Source organism: Echiichthys vipera (assembly GCF_963691815.1).
Source record: "Echiichthys vipera genome assembly, chromosome: 8".
In the NCBI taxonomy this organism is placed as follows: domain Eukaryota; kingdom Metazoa; phylum Chordata; class Actinopteri; order Perciformes; family Trachinidae; genus Echiichthys; species Echiichthys vipera.
In genome coordinates, this window is record NC_139833.1 from 31,712,058 (window position 1) to 31,733,232 (window position 21,175).

At 41.1% G+C, this 21,175-nt stretch overlaps 1 long non-coding RNA gene across 1 annotated transcript in view; it reads left to right on the forward strand.

The window, feature by feature from the left end:
- Window positions 1-20,428, forward strand: part of LOC310950354 — a 38,756-nt gene extending 18,328 nt beyond the window's left edge. The window contains exons 2-3 of the long non-coding RNA XR_014593287.1: window positions 19,275-19,343; window positions 19,629-20,428. This is a non-coding gene — a long non-coding RNA (uncharacterized lncRNA). The remainder of the gene's footprint in view (window positions 1-19,274; window positions 19,344-19,628) is intronic.
- Window positions 20,429-21,175: the final 747 nt, after the last annotated feature.

Below are 21,175 nucleotides of genomic sequence, written 5' to 3' on the forward strand. Positions count from 1 at the left end.
AAAGCATGGTTAGCTGCTAGCTGAGCATAAAAGGAGAATGTCTGTAGGCCAAAGACGCGCTTACACTGGACCCAGATCCTGACTGATGTCTTAATCACACTTTTGGTGTAGGGAAGGTATGACGAGTGAATAGGCTAGTGCACTAAGGCTTTCAAGAAGATGGGATTTGCCTCCATAACTAGCCATGTTGGGGGAGGATTAAAATCCTCATAATGAAGCCAGTGTTTAAGAATCCTAATATTGGCGGCCCAATAATAGAACCTAAAATTTGACAGGGCTAGGACTCCCAATGGCTTTGGTCTTTGCAAATATTGTTTCCGCAGTCTAGGTATCTTCTTATTCTAAATGAAATCTGAAACCATGCTATCTAGTTTACGAAAAAAAGACTGAGGGAAAAAGAGGGGCATGCACTGGAACAAGTAGGAGAGTCTTGGGAGTATATTAATTTTAACAGAGTTGACATGTGCAACCAAAGACAGGTTAAGCAGAGACCATTGTTCAAAGTCTTTATGGCTTCGGCTCAATCGGGGGGCAAAGCTAGCCTTGTGGAGGTCTTCAAATTTGTATGTAACATGGACTCCAAGATATACAGCCAAGTCACCTATGGACTGAGCTACTGCCGCCCCTAAATCAAATGGCGTCTAGCGATATTACGGCTATGTGGGTGTCGGAAGAGGAGACATTGTAAAGTACATTGAACAAACGTCTAAGGTTCGAGGAAGAGTGCCTATTTTAAATGAACCCCGTTTGGTCCAAGGAAATGATAGAGGGGGCGGAGGATTCCAGGTGTACTGCTAATAGTTTGGATAACAACTTAAAATCAACATTCAACAAACTTATTGGACGATAAGAGGTGCAAGCTAGAAGTTCCTTGCCTTTTTTTAGGAGAAGGGAGATGGAGGCCTTGAGAGGTCTATCTCGCCAAAAACGCCCCTAATTTGCATGTGAGTCACTCAGGAGGTCGTTTGACCGAGTAGAAAGAGGCCTTGTTGGAGAGCAGGGCCTCTTTTGTCCCCTGAGATTTACCCGATTGCTGATTGGATGTAGCTCTCAGCGGGATGTGACGTGTGGTCATACAGACGCCACAACAACACAGTGAAGTAGAGTAGACACTTTTATCCTTCTACAGAGAAGAACACAGGGCAGAAAAATTATCTGTTCACGGATTCTGGATTGAGTTTCCAACCTGTGGTCCTTTACTGCATGCTCACTCTCTCTCTCTCCCATTTACACACAAATGCGCGCACACACCCACACACACACACACACACACACACACACACACACACACACACACCGCACTGCAGCGGGTTGACAGCCTGTCTGTCAACAAACACTTTTACAGCGCCTCGAATCTTTAAGGTGGAGTGTTTTCTTTCATGTTACTTGTACATAAGTTGACGTTGTGAATCATACGGGCCAACTTAAATCAAACTACAACTATTCTATATCTCTCTTCAGGAAGAACACACAGCTGTGTCACTGATCAGCTGATCACCGGAAATCTAAACCCATTCAGAGTGATACGTCACCTCCGGTCTCCTAAATCCCTCTCGGGTCTTTTTTTTGTAATGGAAACACAGCGAGTGAACGGCCATTTGAGAGGGCATGCCCTGAAACTTTTCGGGGAGGCCACTCTGTAGGGCTAATGGAAACACACCTTATCTCTCCCCTGATGTATGGCTTTAAGGCCCCCCATAGTACTGAAGCAGACACATCGAAGGGCTGTTGCATGAAGGCAGAATCAAGACATCCGTAGTCCAAGAGCAAAAGTGACAAGTACAAAGTGTTTGTACTTCGTAACTGTAGTAGATTTTTCAGGTATCTGTACTTGAGTATTTATTTTTCTGATGACTTTTTACTTTTACTCCCTACATTTAAAAAGAGGGAGAAGAAGAGGGGGAGGGGGAGAGACAGGTGACCACAGGAAGAAGTGAGTGAGGGGACAGGAGAGAGAGAACCAAGAGCTCGTACTGTAGCAGCAACATGGAGGCCAGGAATATTCCTTTCATGGAGGAAGGAAGAGGGAGTATTGCCTAGGCCGACGCTTCAGAAGACATGCAAGACATTCCCCATCCATGGCCCTATTGAAAATAGTTATTCGTTGTTGTTGGCTCCAAAAAGGATTCATGGCTTATGCGCTGTGTAAACCGAAAAACCACGAGCTGCTGGCGTTCAAGAACTCGCCGTCGAATCTGAAGAAACGTGACAGGTAAAGTGTAATTTCTGTTGTTATCATTAGCTTTTTTAGGGAATTTTTGAAGTTCGTTTTCAATGTTAGCAATGCTGTGTGTACACCTGTTTTGATAGAATAAAGCTAACTCTAGCTAGCTCTCGTTTAAAAAAAAATGTTTCCACATTTCCAACGTTAGGCCCTATGTTCCCACCATTGGTTGGATTTAGGCAATGAACAAAGGAGCTGGTTAAGTTTAGTAAAAAGACCAGGTAGAGTCCAGATAAGTAGAGAGTCCAATGGGACCAAAGGTCTGAGGGAACATAGGCATGAACCCCCCCTGTGTGCCAATAGTTGTCAGCTCCCCATAAAAGACAAAGTTAAAAAACCATAATATCGTCAGGCTAACCACATGTAAAATTAAAAAAAATGTGATTTTGTGTTCCATAGGCCTGGAATTCATCAGAAGCCATCTGACAGAGGGACCTATGATGCATCCAGTCGACACTTCCCATTCTTCAGAGGAGGATGACTTCTTTTACCCCATCAAACAGGGAAATGTACAAGAAAACTCCAAGCAGCTAGATTCCTACCTGCCATGCCGAGGTGATACCATGGATCCTGGTACTGAAGTCTTTCCCAGCAGTCTGCAACTTTTCACTGAAACTCAACACACCCCCTCCTGCCTCGGCCGCATGCAGCAGCAGGCCTTTTAGCACTGCAGGGCTGATATTCAGACCCAAAAGGACACGCCTTGATTTAAAGAACTTTGAGAACCAGCTTCTACTGAGGCTAAATAAAATATTTTGGTAGTCTTGTAGAGAGGAATGAATTTCTCACAAAAGAGAAATAGACTTTATTAGACTTTAAGTGTCCATGATAAAGATGTTTCAAGTTCTGTTGCTGAAATGGAAATCTGGGTTTGCATATTGCTGTAAAGTAAGACATCAAACTGCTAGTTTTTACGATATATAGTAAAAGATACACATTCTGTCCAAAGTGATTTATGGTTCAGTATGTACGTGTTAGTTAGTTGGAAATTGCAAACTGGTTCTCTATCAGCATATTAGCTGTCATCATTGATTGATCAGCGTCAGTCCAGGTGAGGTAGTCTAAAAGCAGCAACTGAAGGACTAGAAGGCACCTTTAGGTCATTGTTGTTGTCCGAAGCTAAATGTAGTCACTTTAACATTAATGGTAGATTTTTTACAAAGAGAATCATCTCTACCCTGTCATCTGACAGGCGGCTCTTCTTCTCATCTACCTGTTTCTGTTTATTGTTGTTGTGGAATCCGCTTGTCCCAGGTCAAAAGGTGCACCTGAAAGCACCATGAAGCCCCGTCAGTGCACTACCGTTTGTTGTTTGTTTATAATTCACAGAGAAGGCAAACAGGTTTTCACACCGGTGACTTTAGAGAAGCAGGAGGATTTCAAAGTGCTGTTGTTTCTCCGTCATCTCTGACTACAGCAGTGGCCATGGTGTGTGGCAAAATGCAGCTTCAGGCTAATGCTAAGCTAAGTTTTTCATACTTTCTGTCTTTTCTTTTATGGTGTAAAAATCCCACAGTGAAGACACGCTGATTCACTGGCTGTGACCATAGACCAGGACTGACGCTGCAGGTCTGTCAGAATAAAAGTCAACTCACGTTTGGCCAGTTAAAAGCTTTTAATGTGAAGCTGCAGCTGTATGATCTGTTTGCATAAGCAGTAACTGAACTGCGCAATAAAGATACTTTATTTAATAAGAGGACAAGGTATAGACCTATTCTAAAGGAAATGGATATTTAAATTACTTCTGCTGTGATCTGGCGGTATACAGAAAATTAAAAAAAAAATTTACTTGACCTTCAAGGAGGGGGGAGAAACATGTTTCTTAGCTTTGGCCCTGTACTCTTCCATAGGCTACACTCACTAGTTTTGAGTTGTTTCTCTCTGTCACACATGTAGTCTCTGTTACTGTAGGCCAGATTTTGATTCAACCTGGGGGGATTAATACTTCTCACCCAGCCTGTACATTAGATCATTTTCAGTAAAACTCTGACTGGTCCATGAGGGAGCTAGATACCATTAATTGGATTTTGCCAAAACTTGGGTAAATGATATATCTCATCTTGTTCTGGGTTTTCAGATGAGACTGGCTGAGGCAGATGTTACAGTTATAGGTGCAAATGAGATGGCACTTATGGTTATATTTGGTGGGGATGGTGGACTACATCATTTATGAAGAAAGACATGTTTTGCTGTTTTACGATGGTTATTATGAATAAAACAGTTCTTTTTCCACCAGGAGTCATTCCCCTCTTGTCATTTATCTTCCCTTTTGCTTCTCTGGGAAAACACTTGCCAGATCTCACATTCCTCAAGCTTTAGAGAAGAGAAACTCCCCAGCATTTGGTTAACGGCTCTACAGTTCCCACACTGATTAGGAGCAGTCCACAAACTGCCGAATTAAATAGTTGATTAAGTAGTTAAAAAGCCCATGAAACTAAAAAGTGCTGGTGACAGCAGTTTTAAATAGTTTTACTCTTTAAGTGAGTTTCACAGAGGACATTTGAACATTTTTGTCAAATAGTGCATTCACTTACGGCAAAAGTGTTTTTAATAAAGTTTGTCCATGTTTGCATAGCTCCATATAACCACAAAGCCTAAGTAGTGATTTAATAATTCAGCTATGTCTCTGAATGGCTGAAAAGGCTAGGCTGGAGAGAGAGAGAGAGAGACACACACACACACACATTGATGCTGTTACCCTGTAAAACTTTCACTTCTTAGTTTTTTTTTTAAATTTTAATCAAATTAAAGATTCCAATGCTCTTTTATGTGTAGCACTGCAGACTATGAGTCTCAAAGAAAACTAAAAAAGTATAGATTCAACCATAACATCTTGATCAGTGGGAAAACAAGCATCATCCTCAATTGCTGAATAATTTGAGATATTTTCATCTGGTAGCAGAAATGTTTCCTAGTAGTTTGATGAGATGAGTTACAGCAGAGCACGGTGTGTGTGTGTGAGTGGACATTAGTGGGGAGAATCACAGAGTAACTCATGATAACGATGGTATCACAATACGTTTTTTTTTTTTTGGTATCACAATACTTGATACATTGTAAGACAATCATGTGTGATACATCAGGATATCTGTGTAAACTAAAGAAGAAAAAATACCATCAAGTCAAAAAGCAGGAATTCTGTATTTATCTACTGCATCATGGTGTTGGTTTCAAAGAGTTTGCCAACTGAAATGAAACAAAGTATAACAAAGTGCATAGAGTCTTAGCTTAGTGTCTTTTTAACACACACACACACACACACACACACACACAAAAAAAAGACCAAACCATAAAGCAGAACAGTTCTGGGGTTGAACTGTGTAAAGGCGTGATACAAATATGCCTCACCAAAAGCTTTTCAATCTGTGTAAATTAAGTTCAGGAAAACAAAAATCTACATTCCTATCTAAAAAAAAACATCTTAACAAAAACCCACATTTGAGTGATTAACAAGCAAACCGACTTGTTTTATGTAAACTTGTCTGTCATGTTCAAGATGAACAAGGTGGCTCTGCATGTTTTTGTGCTGCATGCAGGGCCGTACCCAGTGTTTTCAAAATACTGAAGTAAAGACATTGAGTCTGTTGGGGGGCTCAGGAGCATGCCCCCTAATCTAAATATGCACATATTAAGATGTTTTAAGAAAATAGTAACAGTAAAACATGAGAATGTTGGCCACTTTGCTCTCTGCAGTCCGACACTGGTTAACACCGGAACTCCATTGACAGTTCATTCATTCATAAACACTCTCGTATGCGTAATCATTCATGGATGGTCCCTTCAGACGCACATGAGTACAATCAATTGCTCCAACCACAATTTTTATTGTTTGTATTCGTTTTAAGAATCCGTTTTGATCTGTTCTTAATATGTGACTGTTTATGCTTAATGACAGCTGAGGTTTGTTAATTATTTTCAGCCAGATTTTGCTGTGCTGCACCGCAAATACACAGGCTCAAATTTGCGTACACGATCTCAGACCTGACGTGAGATTTGATTGTAGTTCCCGCTCACGTCTAAATTGATAAATGCCGAAGTTTGCGTGGAAATGGTCGTACGCAGGTTTTTCTGCCGTAAGTTTGTTTGATAAATGAGGTCCCATGTGTGCAGATCCGGCCTGTGAGGGAATATTTACTGGACTTTGAGTAGAAACATGTGTAAAAGTTATTCACGGCTGTAGTGGCCGATGTTGAATGTTGTCCTCTCTCGCATCTCAGCGCAACTGTCTCAGCGTGTCAAATACAGGCGCTGGGAGACTTGCTCCACGCGCTTCCTGTAGGCGCACGGCCACAGCGCTTTTGTGCGCTTCTGCATCATTCCTCTCTGTGCCTGTTTTTGTTCTTGCAATCATTTCAGTCTGGTTAAATCTGTGATCAAATCACCACCACAAAGTTGAAAAACGAAAGTTTGACACAGAAAACCATCAATTCGACAGTGAAGCGTCACTGTGAAGCCTGTGTGTTTACTCCACCACTGTATATTGGTGTGAAGCAAAAATCTAGATTCGTAAAGTAACTACTAACTTAAGTTATCTGATAAATGTAGTAAGGTAGCCTAAAAAGTAGAACATTTCACACGGAATTGTAGTGGAGAAGTAGTCTCAGTCTCCTCATCTTGTCCATCTCTTTCCAGAGCTCAGCTTTGACCGTCGTCAGCTTTCAATTTTTAAAAATTTTTGTTTGTCTGGGTGAACAAAGTAATCACAGGGTCAATTGATATCTATGTAGGGATAATCTTGCAAATGAAAATAATAATAATAATATATATCATTCATTCATTCATTCATCTTCAACCGCTTATCCTGGGGTCGGGGTCGCGGGGGTGCTGGAGCCGATCCCAGCTGACATCGGGCGTAAGGCGGGGTACACCCTGGACAGGACGCCAGTCTATCACAGGGTACATAGAGACGAACAGAGACAGACAACCATTCACACCTACGGGCAATTTCAGACTCATCAATTAACCTAACACATGCATGTCTTTGGTTTGTGGGAGGAAACCGGAGTACCCGGAGAAAACCCACGCAGACACGGGGAGAACATGCAAACTCCGCACAGAAAGGCCATGGTCGGGATGCGAACCTGTGACCTTCTTGCTGTGAGGAGACAGTGCTAACCACTACACCACCGTGTAGCCCACTGTGAGGCGACAGTGCTAACCACTACACCACCGTGTAGCCCTAATAATATATAGAGATACCTAATTTGAACTTGAATTCAAGCGTTTACACACAAATTTTATTGAAATCCCGCAAGGGAAATTTAATTTTCACTCTGTTATTATTCATGTTACAAACACACAGGCCCGAAATACACACATACACAAACAGGACTTATATACATGCAATTAATGGAGAGATGTCAGAGCGAGGGGGCAGCCAATGGATCAGCGCCCCAACAGCTGGGGGTCTGGTGCCTTGCTCAACATCACCTCTAATTTAAGTTTAGTTTATTTGAAAATAGGGACAGTGCACATTAATAACATTACTGTAAATGCGCCAGAATTAGCCAAGAGGCTATTTTTCATCAGTAGTCCCTAGACAGATGTTAAAGTCACCCTAAAAACAGAACAGAATATAGAATATAGAAACAATTAGATTAAAATTACAAAGTTACTAGCCAGGGCAATCTACAAAACATGCACAGCAGTTAACAAACATGACAAAATAGCATATATAACATCAATTTAGAAAACATCATTCAAGACGCAAGACACATCACACCACAGCACGCAAAGCAGAAGCACAAATACAGAATGCATGCTACACAATAAAAACAAGACCACAATAAGACAGCACGCAGTAAAAAGAGAAGATGGCTACAGATTCAGCAGAGACGGACCGAGGACAGGAAGGTGTAATCAAGTGTTAGTGCTGACAGAGCTGAGCACCAATTAACCATCTCTTCAAATGAGCTCTGAATAATCTATAGCTTTTCAGGCCCCTTATAGGTGCTGGGATGGAATTCCATTGTAGTGCAGCTCTAACAGAGAATGCAGACTGACTAAAAGACCTTTTCCTAAGTGGAATAATGCAGTCTCCTCTTGCTGCACCTCTTGTGAACCCATATGCAGTTGTTCTTATGTTGACGAACTATCTGAGCGGAGGAGAGGTGGAACCATGTATAATCTTGTACGTAAGACAAGTATTTACATATTTAATCAAATTGTCCCAACTCAGCAGGTTATATTTTCATAATATTGAGCAATGATGAAAATCTACTGGTTTCTTGTCAAGGATTTTAACTGTTCGTTTATACAGAGATTCTATTAGTTTTAGAGAAGTGTTACTAGCCTGTGACCATAAAGTTAAACAGTAGATGATGTGGGAAAAAACTCTAGAATGTTGACATATAATCTTGAATGAACCTGAAGTTTGAGAGATTGAATTTGATCCGGTTACAGACCTTTTTCATCTGAGCCTTGAAAGAAAGTTTAGAGTCAACCAAAACACCAAGGTACTTGTATTCAGATACAACCTGTAGCCTCTTCCCTGATACAAAGATATCCGGCTCAACACTAGGACTGTTCTTCTTGGTGAAAAACATACATACTGTTTTAGACACATTCAGCTGCAAACAGCATTGCTTTAACCATGCTGTTACATGAGTCATGGAGTTTGTAAGTTTATTAGCAACCTGTGTCATGCTGCTTCCATGTACATAAATTACTGTGTCGCCAGCATACATTTGGATGTTGGCATCTGGATATACATATGGTAAGTCATTGATATATAATGTAAATACCAAAGGGCCCAGTATGGATCCTTGTGGGACTCCTGTGGATAGATGAAGAGCACCTGATTGATGATTCTGTACCTGAACCGAGTGAGATCGATTTGACAAATATGATTCAATCCACTTAAGTGTATCTGAACAAAAAATAAAACTAGCTAACTTTGTCATGAGAATTCGATGATTTACAGTATCAAATGCCTTCTTGAGGTCAAGGAACACAGCTCCAACAACACCACCTTTATCTAGTAGAGATTTGATTTTTTCTGTTAAAAAACAGTTGGCTGTTTCAGTTGAATAATTGGCTCTGAAGCCGAATTGCATTGGGTGCAGAGTAAAAGAGCTATTGTTTAAATGGCAGGTGATTTATTCAGCTACTACTTTCTCTGCAACCTTTGACACTGTAGGTAGGATATTGATAGGTCTGTAACTGCAGGTTGAAACAGAATCTCCACATTTAAATATTGGGATGACAACAGCGACTTCCAAACACTCGGAAACAATCCCTCAGAAATCTAGAGGTTAATACTTTTGGTAATAGGATTAGTTAGTGTTGTACTGAGCTCTTTGAGCATAACTGCAACCATACCAAATATATCCGTTGCTCTGGATTGTTTCAGAGATCAAATCATTCTGGCAATCTCTGATTCAGATACAGTCCTTATGGTGAAAGCAGGTTCCATTGTATTAACTGGACAAACATTAGTGTACTCAGGTGAAAAACACTGTGCAATAGTAGCCACAGAATCGATAAAGTAGTGGTTAAGAGCTTCCGCTACTTCGGCAGGATCGTTTGTAAGCGTTCCATTTATTTTAAGTTCAAGCAGTTTCCTCTCTTTATTTTGATGTCCAGTTAATTTTTTTAGCTGGTTCCAGATACTTTTAGAGTTGCCTCTTGCCTTTTCTATTATGGTTAAGAAAAAATCTGCCTTTGCTTTTCTTAGTTTCTTTACCACTATGTTCCTTAAACTAGCAAAGTGTTGTCTGTCATGACTCAACTTAGTTCTTATTGCAGTTTTTAAAACAAGATCCCGTTCTTTCATTAGTTTAAGGATGTCTGCATTTATCCAAGGGACAGTGTTTTTATTATTTTTTCGCCTACATTTGCAGTTAAAAAGTTTAACAATGCTTTGTAGTTTCTTTGAGAATATTTGACTATCTTCTTCATGGTCTATGCACAACAGTAAATCATCCCACTCAATCTGTTCATCAGCACTTTTAAAATTCTCCTGTTTGTTTTTGGGGATTCCAAAAGATTAATATTTCTTGGCACTAGTGCTAAACCACTTATTGCTTAGTTTTCTGGCTACCAGTGTCAAATTGTGGACAGAGAGACCAGTTACCATATTATAGGATTTTAAAATTCTCTCAGGTCTGTTACTAAATATTAAATCAATCTGAGTACTGGTTGAATTAGTTATTCTTGTGGGCCCATTAATCAGTTGCATAAGGTCAAAATTATCGGTTATCTGTTTGAATTTATTTCTAGAGGATTTTTCTCCCCAGTTGATAATCTCCAATAATAATTACTTTTTTGTTGAAATTACATTCTTTTAATAATTTCTCAAATTTCTCATAGAAACTTATATTGGAAGAGGGAGGCCGGTAAATTACATTTAGAGTAAAGGACATCTGTGATGACAAGATGATATTTAGACCAATACATTCCATGGATTTCATGGATTTCATTACACTGGATTCTGTCTTTCACATAAATCATAATTCCTCCTCCCTTTGAGCCCACTCTATCTATCCTGTAAGAGTTAAAACCAGGGACTTAATGCTGCTGATGGAGTGTTTTTGTGCAGCCAAGTCTCAGATAAAGAAAGAAAGTACAAATTAGAATCCAGCAAAAGATGACGCACTTGATCACTTTTAGATTTAATACTTCTTATGTTCAAACGCCCCCCCCAAAAGTCCCTTTGGCTTAGCTTTATGATCCCAAACAATTTTTGAGTGATTGACAGTCCGAAAGACATCCCCCTTCCTGTTCTTTGAGTGCGCCGGATTAACCAGTTTCCTGTTTACTTTGTGCAAAATAACTGCAAGTGGAGTATTGCGTGTAGCGTCCGCTTGGACACTGGCCTCAATCTTCAGTCAAGCATGGACCAGGCCGGGGCACGGATGAATGTCTCCAGACAATAGCACACAGATCGTAACGATCACCGCATCACTTTGTCGAAGTATAGCTGGTGGCTTTGTATGTTTCTTCATTCAACTGTACAGAGATGGATAAATTAATGTCAAAGCCAGAGCGTGTTTCCCATGTCCAAAGTTTCCCACGGCCTGGTTTGTTTGTTGACTTAGCAGATCAGCATTGTTTGCATATGTTTTTCCACAAAGCTTTGGGTATAAGTTAGTGTTAAAAGAGCTTAAAAAGCAATCAGTATATCAAGAGAGCTGTGACTACACCTGCAGCCATCTTGCTGCTTCTCGGCAGTGCCCAGGAGACGAACTGGCACCTCTCCAGCCACCAGTCCACGCTCTATTCATGGTTCACACATTGACTCGAACCAGCAACCCTCCGGTTCCCAGCCAAGTCGCCTATGGACTGAGCTACATTTCCACTTCGGTTGAAAGTGTATTAGTCCATGTTTATGGTTTATCAGATCATTGGATGAATGGTATTAATTTTAGCTGGCTGGCTATGGTTTCTCCACTCAGGTCAAACTAACTAGCCAGATTCATGATGATGATCATGATCATCATGATGATCATGATGATCATGATGACGATGACAAGTTTAACATATTGATCAGATGATGTCTGGGGCTGAAGAACTAGCCTAGCCTGTATCATGCTTATTTGGCTGCTTGTCTGCTTTCTTCAAGTTATTCAGTGATCAGAGAACCACTGGGCTGAGCAAAGATTGTCTATTAAGATGATGCACTGAGCCATCCGCACACAAGCAATGACGGTGATCAGATGAGAGTCGGTAATACAATATTTTTAGGCCCTATTTTCATGACTTTCTTTTGTCCCTGCCCTTGTGGACATACCCTTCCAGAGGAATGATGTAATGAGTGCTGCTCTACTCTTGTGTGGTAATTCAATAGACTAGCTTCACAGGCTGTTATCATGAACCACAAAGATTTAACACACACCGCACACACACTCCTGATTGTGTCTGCATGTGTACTTACTACACACTTATCCGTTTATCTGTGTGTGCTTATGTGAGAGTGTGTACAACTGGGTATTATACGGCCCTGATCTGTACTCCTGTCTTTATGTCTGAGTCAGTAATGTGTGTGTGTGTGTGTGTGTGTGTGTGTGTGTGTGTGTGTGTGTGTGTGTGTGTGTGTGTGTGTGTGTGTGTGTGTGTGTGTGTGTGTGTGTGTGTGTGTGTGTGTGTGTGTGTGTGTGTGTGTGTGTGTGTGTGTGTGTGTGTGTGTGTGTGTGTGTGTGTGTGTGTGTGTGTATGTGAGTGTGAGTGTGTGTGCTTTTGCTTTTGCTCTCATGGTGCTAGTCTAAGACGTCTTCAGCCTGCCTTTGTTTCAGTGCTGTGTTGTGGAGCACACCTCTCGGGCTAGGGCTGAGATGTTAGCAGTCTGTGGTCTCTGCAATATTGATGGGCTCTGCGGGCCATAGGCTACAACTTAAAACATCTGAAGGTGGAGTGAACTCCAGCTGAACTTGCAGGGAATTTAGCAGAAAATAGTAGAGACACTGCCTTTCTGTTTACAGTCCAACAGAGGTTTTTAAACTAGGAGCTTAGAGACGACCTTATTCAGGTGACATGACAAGTTTACCAGTGCATTTTAATGAGCCTGGGTCCCAGGGTGAGGCTCAGATAATTAAATTTGGCTCATGGGCCAGAAAGTTTAAAACAGTCTGCCTTAGATAGGTGCTGAACTGAACTTGTTTTTTAAGTGGATACAAAGAGTGCATTAAAAGACTTTCTCACTAATGAATGCTGTAAAAGGATGCATTAAATATGTGAACTCCACTCATCAGCTGATCTACAGGAACATTTTAATCAATGACCCTGTTTCCATTTAGTAAAAACATCCGTCCTGAGTGATTTGATCACAAGTGTTCAGCTCTCAATCTGTCTGTACTCACCTGGCAGCAGCCTGTATCCTCATGCGTCTTCAGTGACCTGTTGTGATCCGATTTCACTTTCCCACTTACCCATCATTTCTGCTTAGGGAATAGATAACGTACATATTTGAATGTTGTGTGTGTATTTCAGTTGTTACTCTCACATAAATCATTATTACAGAAACGCGAGATGACTCATTGTTACGAAGAGCACTTTGTCACTGGTGACAGATGTCAGGGGCCAGGGGTATTAGAGGTTAACTGGGTTTAATTTATTGACACATACAACTAATGCACTTTAATAACAGCACTTTACACTTGGATAGCGATGTTTTCATTTATTAAGCAACCTTTGCACAGAATAACTGCACATTGCGCATTGCACATTTTACAGAAACTATTTACCGCAATCCGTGGTTGGTTGTGTTTTCCTCGGACAGGTGCGGAGAGTCACGCTGCGCCTGGAAGAGAGAGGCGTTGTTCTGAGTCCAGACAACACTGTTCATACGTTCATGATTAGTCCACAATTAAGAGCACCGGTAATCAGTGCGCTAGATGGGAAAATGTTGTGAAACTTGTGCCAGTTAAAATAGTGTATTGTTAAGTTGTTCTATCACTTACCTGTTTTCCTTTGTGTCCGCGCCAGGGTGTTCCGCTAAAAGAGTCCCAGGTGGTACAAGGACCACTATAAAGGTTCCGGGCAGTACCATGCAGCAGGATGCGGATAGGGGTGTTTGTGTTTTGTTTTTGTCTTATCATGATTAATTATATTCATTCATTCATCTTCAACCGCTTGTCCCTATCAGGGACAGTGTAACTACAGTGTAACTACAGTGTGTTACAATGTGTCCAGTTATCTATATAAAAAAATCTAGTAGAAAATAGTTTGGCATATAGTGATAATAATTAAAAACCCTGTCTTTAGTAGCCTCCAGTTGGGGTCCTTAGTGCCCCACTATAAAAGGCTCCAGTAGCCATCTGTTCGTGTTGCTGATCAGATCCTCATGCTCGGTTCGGATGATTGATGTTTATGAATAAACATACTGGGGTTGGGGCATGTGAACTTTGCATCTGAGTCCTCTGTCCACTGCAAATCCCCAGCCACTCAACGGTCATTCTTTCGCTCGTGACAAAGCGATTTTCCTACTTTTCTCTCTCAGAAACAGCGGCGTTTGTGTGTAATATGTTCAATACGTCTGTATTTAAAGAACATATAAATAACGATGTTAACCTGCTGTGATTTGTGCAGGAAAGCAGAACGAAATCCACTTTAACAGTCTCTGTGTTCAGCTCACTGCTTTAGTTTACCATCATGTTAAGTTACTGCAGATGAAACCCATTTCCAGATTTCACAGTAAAAGCATTTGAATAACAAAACACTGGGGGGCTTTTTTATTGACAAGATTATACAGGAAACAACTTTTTTATTTCAGAGCTTGTCTGACTTGATATCAACGGCTGATATCAACAACCAAATTACAGGAATATCAGTAGAGATATATCCACTTATTGATGAATTCGGGTCCATTTTATTAACCTTAAAATGAGGTTATTATCCACCGGTGGGGCCTGGGGCGGCCTTTTAAAGGCAACCGTGGAAAAGCTCCAGAGAGCTGCCTGGATAAGTGTATTTGCAGCTGAATAAGGAACAGACGGACACATCGAACAACAGTCTGATAAAAACATCCAGAACAAACAAGTCAGTGGTTTCTGTGACATGAGAAATACTGTTAAAATAATAATGTTTCAAAATATAAAAACAGTCAAAATACACAGAGCTACAGGCTCAGACATTGTGGACACTGAGTGAGGACATACTTCCTCTCACACAGAGGGCATCAGTTGAGAAGTGTGGTCCCTAATGTTTTTGACATCCAATCTCACTGCGTCCTGAGAGTGTTTTCACCCGTACAGTAGAGCTGTCCACCTGTGTTCAGATCACCGCATATGTTGATACCAGGTGGGAACAGTATCCATAGCTAAATCATGTTATCACCAATACAGTAAGGCAAGCTGTTTTTTTCAGGCCTAGTCCGCACAAACGCAGTGATTTTTGAAACCAAACTTTTAATGCCCCCGGTTAAAAAAAAAAAGTCCCGTCCACACCACCGGTGTGATAAAAAAACTATCTCAGTCCACATGAAAATGCAAAATCTGCCTCAAACAATGTCATGAACAAGCCAAAGCAATAGATGGTGATAGCACTCCTAACAGGAAGGTTTTAGCCAATCCCAAAAACAACAATGGCAAACCGAGGCCGGGCTAGTTCACGCTGACGCCTCTGTTGCTGGATGTGGTTGAGTAGTTGTATGAGACACACACAAAGTGCTGATAAGTTGCTAAATCGCACCAGTATTTTGGCTAGGTCTTCCATAACAGCAACTCAATCAGCTGGTTACGTCTCCATGGATACAACTTAATGTTTACCGTCGCACAGTGTAACGTCAAAAAATGTTGACAAGAAAGCGCGGTTATTCTAGGTTTTCCTGTCCACATATGACTGCTGAAACCGGACTTTTAACCCTGACTCCGGGTTTAAAAAACTCTGGTTTCAGGAGCCCACAACTGCGGTTATGTGTGGATGAAAGGCCAAACCGTGCAGAGAAACACAGCATCAAAAATACCTGCGTTCAAATGGCCGGCCCCTCAGTTGTAGTGACACACCAGAACAGCAAGGATGCAAAGCAATGATGTTGTTTATTAATGACAAAATGATACCAACATACCATTTTTCAAGCTAACGAATATGATTATTTGGTAGTCTGCTCTGGATTAGTGATGACTTTTCCTGCATAGCAACAACTTCAATTTAGATTTATGCTTCTCTGTTACACTGAGCCAATTCAAAGTATTCTCTCCAACAGGTTTTTGTATGATATCTTATGAAATATGAAGGAATATGAAACAAAAGGTGAAGGTTAGATTTAGGCACCAAACATACCGTTAAGTGAACAGTTAAATTAAGGAAACAAAAGGTGACGATTCGGCATCAAAGTGACTTTGTTAGGATTAGAAAAAAGGTCATGGTTTGGCTTAGTACTTCAGGGACATGAACACTGGTCCCCCAGGTGAAGTCCTGGGTTTTGGGACCCATTCACCATTCATATGTCTATCTAGACATATTAAAGAGCTCAACAAATGTTAATTTTCCAATCCAATCATGCATTATCTTGACACTTTTTTAAAATTGCATACAGCAGGTCTGACTTTACTTTTTTAGACACTTAAGTTATTTAGTACGTAATGTTAGAAGCAAAATATACTCAAGTATCAAAATAAAAGTTCTGGTGCAGAAGCATTTCAGTTACTCTTTGTTTTCTTTATATACTGCAGTATACAACAGAGGTGAAAAATAAAGTAAAAATGTGCCATGTAGTTCTGCCACATGTTGATTCCACTTGTGTATTTAAACAGGTGATATCACTAATTAGCTAGTTGACCCTATGGCAAAACATCACAGTCTGTTGCATCGTGTTGGGAGCTTGGATGTCTCACATCAAGTTTGTGAGTTCAGAAAGACATGGATTCAACTGTGTGACTATGCCCACCTAATGCAAGGAGAGTTTACAGAAAATTTTCAGAACCTTACATGCAAACAAATGTGAACGGTTACTTTACGGTATGCACTAAAAAGTTAAGAATCCTAAGGTGTTGATGCTAACCGCCATTGGTGAAAGTTAACTTTTAAGTCATCCAACTAGAGCTTCAAAAACCAAACACCACAACCAAAACTGACAGGTAGCATACAGTAATTGGAATCATTAATGACTTCTATAACGCTACAATTTTACGGCATCTATATTGATGAACACAAGAAACTATGCATTTGCTTTCCGTGGATAATAAAAATCAGCAACTCACCACTACTCGGGGCACACGCTCACTTGTTGGTCTCTCTTGGTGCATTTCAAAATGTCTTCCCCACCCAAACAAACGTCCTCACTTCCCTTCCTGACAGTGGAGGTGTTCTGACAGTGCAGCCTGCGGCGGAAGCAACCTCACAGTCGAGGTCTGCAGCCAGGTGCCTCTCAAAATCTCTGCCTTGATGATTCGTTTAATTCCTATCTGGTGCATAATGCATAATCATTGTTCCACATGGAATGTTTTTGCGACTGCACACCACTACATCCAGAAAAGGCAGAGGATCATTTCACACTTCACAAAGAAGCCAAAAAATGCAATGTGTCCACTGCAAACTACAAACTACAAACGCCATGTTTGCTATTGTCGAGGCCAGTAATTTGCATCATGGCACTCCCCTCTAGAAGATGTATTGCGTAACATCTATAACAACACTAAAAACGGGATGGAATTTTGAATATTGAATAGTAACTTATTCACTTTATCCAATTACTCGATTAATCGATGGAATAATCAGTAGACTACTGGATTACAAAAAGATTCAATATCTGCAGCCCTAGTGGCAACCATGGGGGACATAATCCCAGGTATGTCATTTTGGACCTCTGTATGATGCCGTTTAAGACGCCATTTAATGGTGTTTGCAAACTGACATCTAAGGTACTCTGTAATTGCACTTTTTTATTTCCATCAGAATTCATTTTTAAGTCCTGCTCAACTGTTTCTAGTCTCAGAAGTGAATTTTGCAATATTTCCAAGGTTTGAGTTAACTTTTTGACCTCCACTTGAGGCAATAAAAGTGGGGCAGAAATGCCTCCTCCATCACATAGTTCCATGTCTATTAAAGAAAGTTGTGTTTGAGAGGGTAACCCCTCCTTCCAAGGTGCTGACAAATCCTGAACGTCCTTCTGACTACCCACAGGGGGAGTCTGTTGTCCACAAGGATCCTGATCCTGGGAGAGCAAGGCTTCTTGCAAATGATCCTCCAATCCACTAGGGGAAACAGAGTCCAGCATGGTATCCCCCTTGGCCTCCATTGTCCCTGGTGCCAAAAGTTATTTTCTTGGGGTGCCAGCCAGTGTTTAATCTGACACTTGAATGATTAGGTTTGTTATAAAGACCCATCCCCACATGCATAGGCGTAATTTATTGAGGACATGGGTGGGTTGCAATTCACTCAATAATCCAAACCCGCCACGACAACCCATCCAATATGATATCATAAATATTGATAATGAATGTTAAGTATTATAAACATGACAATGTGGTAGAATAGTTTGTTTACGCCCGCTCTAGATTTGGTTGTGCCCACCTCAGACCTGTGCGTCCTTCCTGTCACTCCAGTGTATGTATGAAGCATCCATGGTGGGATGAAGACAGCACAAGAGAAAAAAAAAGCCCAACCAATAATTTGAAGTTGTTGGTTTGGCAAAATAATGAAAATATCTTCCCAACAGGAGGTAGGACTGTTAGGGCTCCAGTGCCACCACTCACAAGTCAAATAATGTTAACTGAACAAAAGTTAGTCCTACTTTCTGCTGTGCTGTGTCTTAGCCTGTTAGCCAGATTTGCTATTCAGTTCTGTGGGTTAACTTGGCCAAAGATCCTCTATGTACATGAAGATGATTGTTCTGTGAAATAGCCATTTATGCATTTAACACAAGCTTGTTTTATAATATTGCACACTGAAGCACTGAATGAGAAGGGGTTAAGTTGGGGGTCCATTAGGAAAAAAGGCTGGGCAGAGGATGTACTAACTTCCTGCGTCAGCTCAAGAAGTTCAACCTGCCTCAGAAGCTGCTGATCCTGCGTTATTAATCCTGTTCTCTGCTCATCCATCACTGACTAGTTTGAATCGGTTACAAAACAGAACAGAAACAGACTGGAACAAAATTTCTAGACTGCAGCGAAAACCCCTGGTTCCAGCCTGCCCTCCCTCCAGGACTTGTACTCCTCGAGTCAGTGAACAGGCAGGAAGCATCACTGCGACCATGTAGAAGAAAACATGATTGAGAAAGTGAAAAACAGGCCGAGGTCACTGTACTGGGGACATAGGCCTGATAAGCACATTCTGTTTAGAAAACAATTGAACTGTATTTGGGCATGATGACGTCTGGACACCAAGTAGGCGCCACTGATTGTAAATTTACTGAGTGTGTATTGGAAAGACCCGACGGGGCGTGTAAGTGTTGTCAGCCTTGTTATAAGACGGGAAGTTCTGTTAAAGGTATTGTAATTTTGGTATGCTGAATCTCGGAACTCTGTGATGAGTGTATCAAACCTTGATTCAATAAATTCTCCTTGATTGCTGTGAGACCTCTCTGCTGACTCCTTCTTGTAGACCTTTCTATTTTTATAATACATTGTTCTACCATAACCATAGACTGTAAACCTGCATTCTTTCTTATTTCCAGTAAGACAGTCAGCCAGACTCTGCGGCCCAAGCTGAAGCTATGAGAGGTTCAGCCCAGAGAAGAAAGAGGGTAAGGGTGCACTCACACTGTCCATTCGTACCGTGCCCAAGCACGCTTCACAGCTAAAGTCTAGTTCGTTGACCAGTGTGAGTGACAAAACTGTACTGTGCCCAGGCAGGGTGCGCTTGAAGGAGAGGTGGGCTATTGTAAAGCACGGATGCACATGTATGGGCACCCATGCACACACACACACACACACACACACACACACACACACACACAAATACATACAGTATAATATCTTTGTTGTGTTAACCCCACAGAACAGCACTAATGTATTACTTGTGTTTCCAGCTGCTGGAAGCGAGGAGCCAGAACTGCCTGTGTTCAGTTTTGCAGTGACAATCCACCACAGAAGGCTGCATATTGGACCGCCCTCAGCGAGACCAGCATCGTATGAGCCTGAAGCAGCCAAGAGACCCTTCTTTCAAATGTTATAGCGTGTGACCCAGACCAGGGAAACACCGACCCGATTATCTGGGTTTTCATGCAGTGTTTGAATGATTTAGGTGATGTATTTTGCAATTTATAATTTATATATCTAATGTTAGTACTTCAATAGTGTTTAATGCAGGCTCTGACATCTCAATAGTAAGTCTTGAGAAATGTTACCCTTCTTGGTACACCGATTTTTCATACATATCATAAAAAATCTGAATACTGACAAGACATGTTTTGGTCTGAGGGCGTATATTTATTTATTTCCAACTGGCATTGAAGTGTAATTCAGGTGTAAAATCATCCCATGGTCTTTTTCGGCACTTACATATCAAATAAGCCATCAAGACAGTTTTTGTATGTATAGACGTGTATAATCTATTAACAAAGAAATCTTGGAGAGTCACTAACAGTCGCCAACAGATGGACGTGACTAACATTAATTAGCTCAAGGCTGTTAGGTGAACGCATTTAAATGTTTTGTTTAACCACTAATACTGCTCAAAATAACAGTAAACCTCTGCAGTAGCATGATAAGAATCCTTACACAGAAAACAAAGCACCAACAATGTAGTTAGTGAACCCAGAGTTTATTAAAAGAGTGTTTTAAAGACTTACCTACTGGCCCCTGTACCAGCTCCTCTCATAGTAAAGTCCATTCAAGTGGATTACCAAAGTCAATCCAAAAGGAAGGAGCCCATTGGTGCTTCGTTTTCTTCTCATTCCACTGCTGAGGTTTGGTGTTCTTTGAGCAGTATTAATGGTTAAAAAAACGTTTTAATGCCTTCACCGTAATGCCCCGACTGGATTTCTCCCTTGATAGTTTGTACTAAAAAAAACTGTCTTGATGGCTTATTTGATGTATGTCAGGGCTGTAGAAGATCATGGGATGATTTTACGCCGGAATTACACTTTAAGAGGTCCTTTGACTTGAAGAAACTTGCAGACACTCTGAAATTGGTAATGCTGATGCCACATAAATGCAAATGAGCAGAGGACGTCACCTTGCCCTCAGGACAGGGGCAGCATTTTTAAATCAGGAATAAAATCTACCAGTTGGCATTCTGTAAAGAATCCCACACCCCTGTTTTAATACAGGACATGATATTAGAAAAATGGCCTAAATCTAAAAGACTCAACATGATGTCGTCCAGATACCTGTAGTGGTACAAAAAAGGTGAGAGTTTGAGTCTGCTGCTGCCTTTTCCCGTGCAGTGCAAATCATTTAAATTTGTCTCATGTCAAACTCTTTCTCTTCACTTACAAAGCCCGCCATAACCAATGCCCCATCCTAACACGGCAACCTCTCCACTGCATACTCCTTCTCCCACCCTCCATGCTTCTGACACCTACCTCTTGCCTACCATCCAAGGTCAAGCACCAGGGCCCTCTGGACCACATAC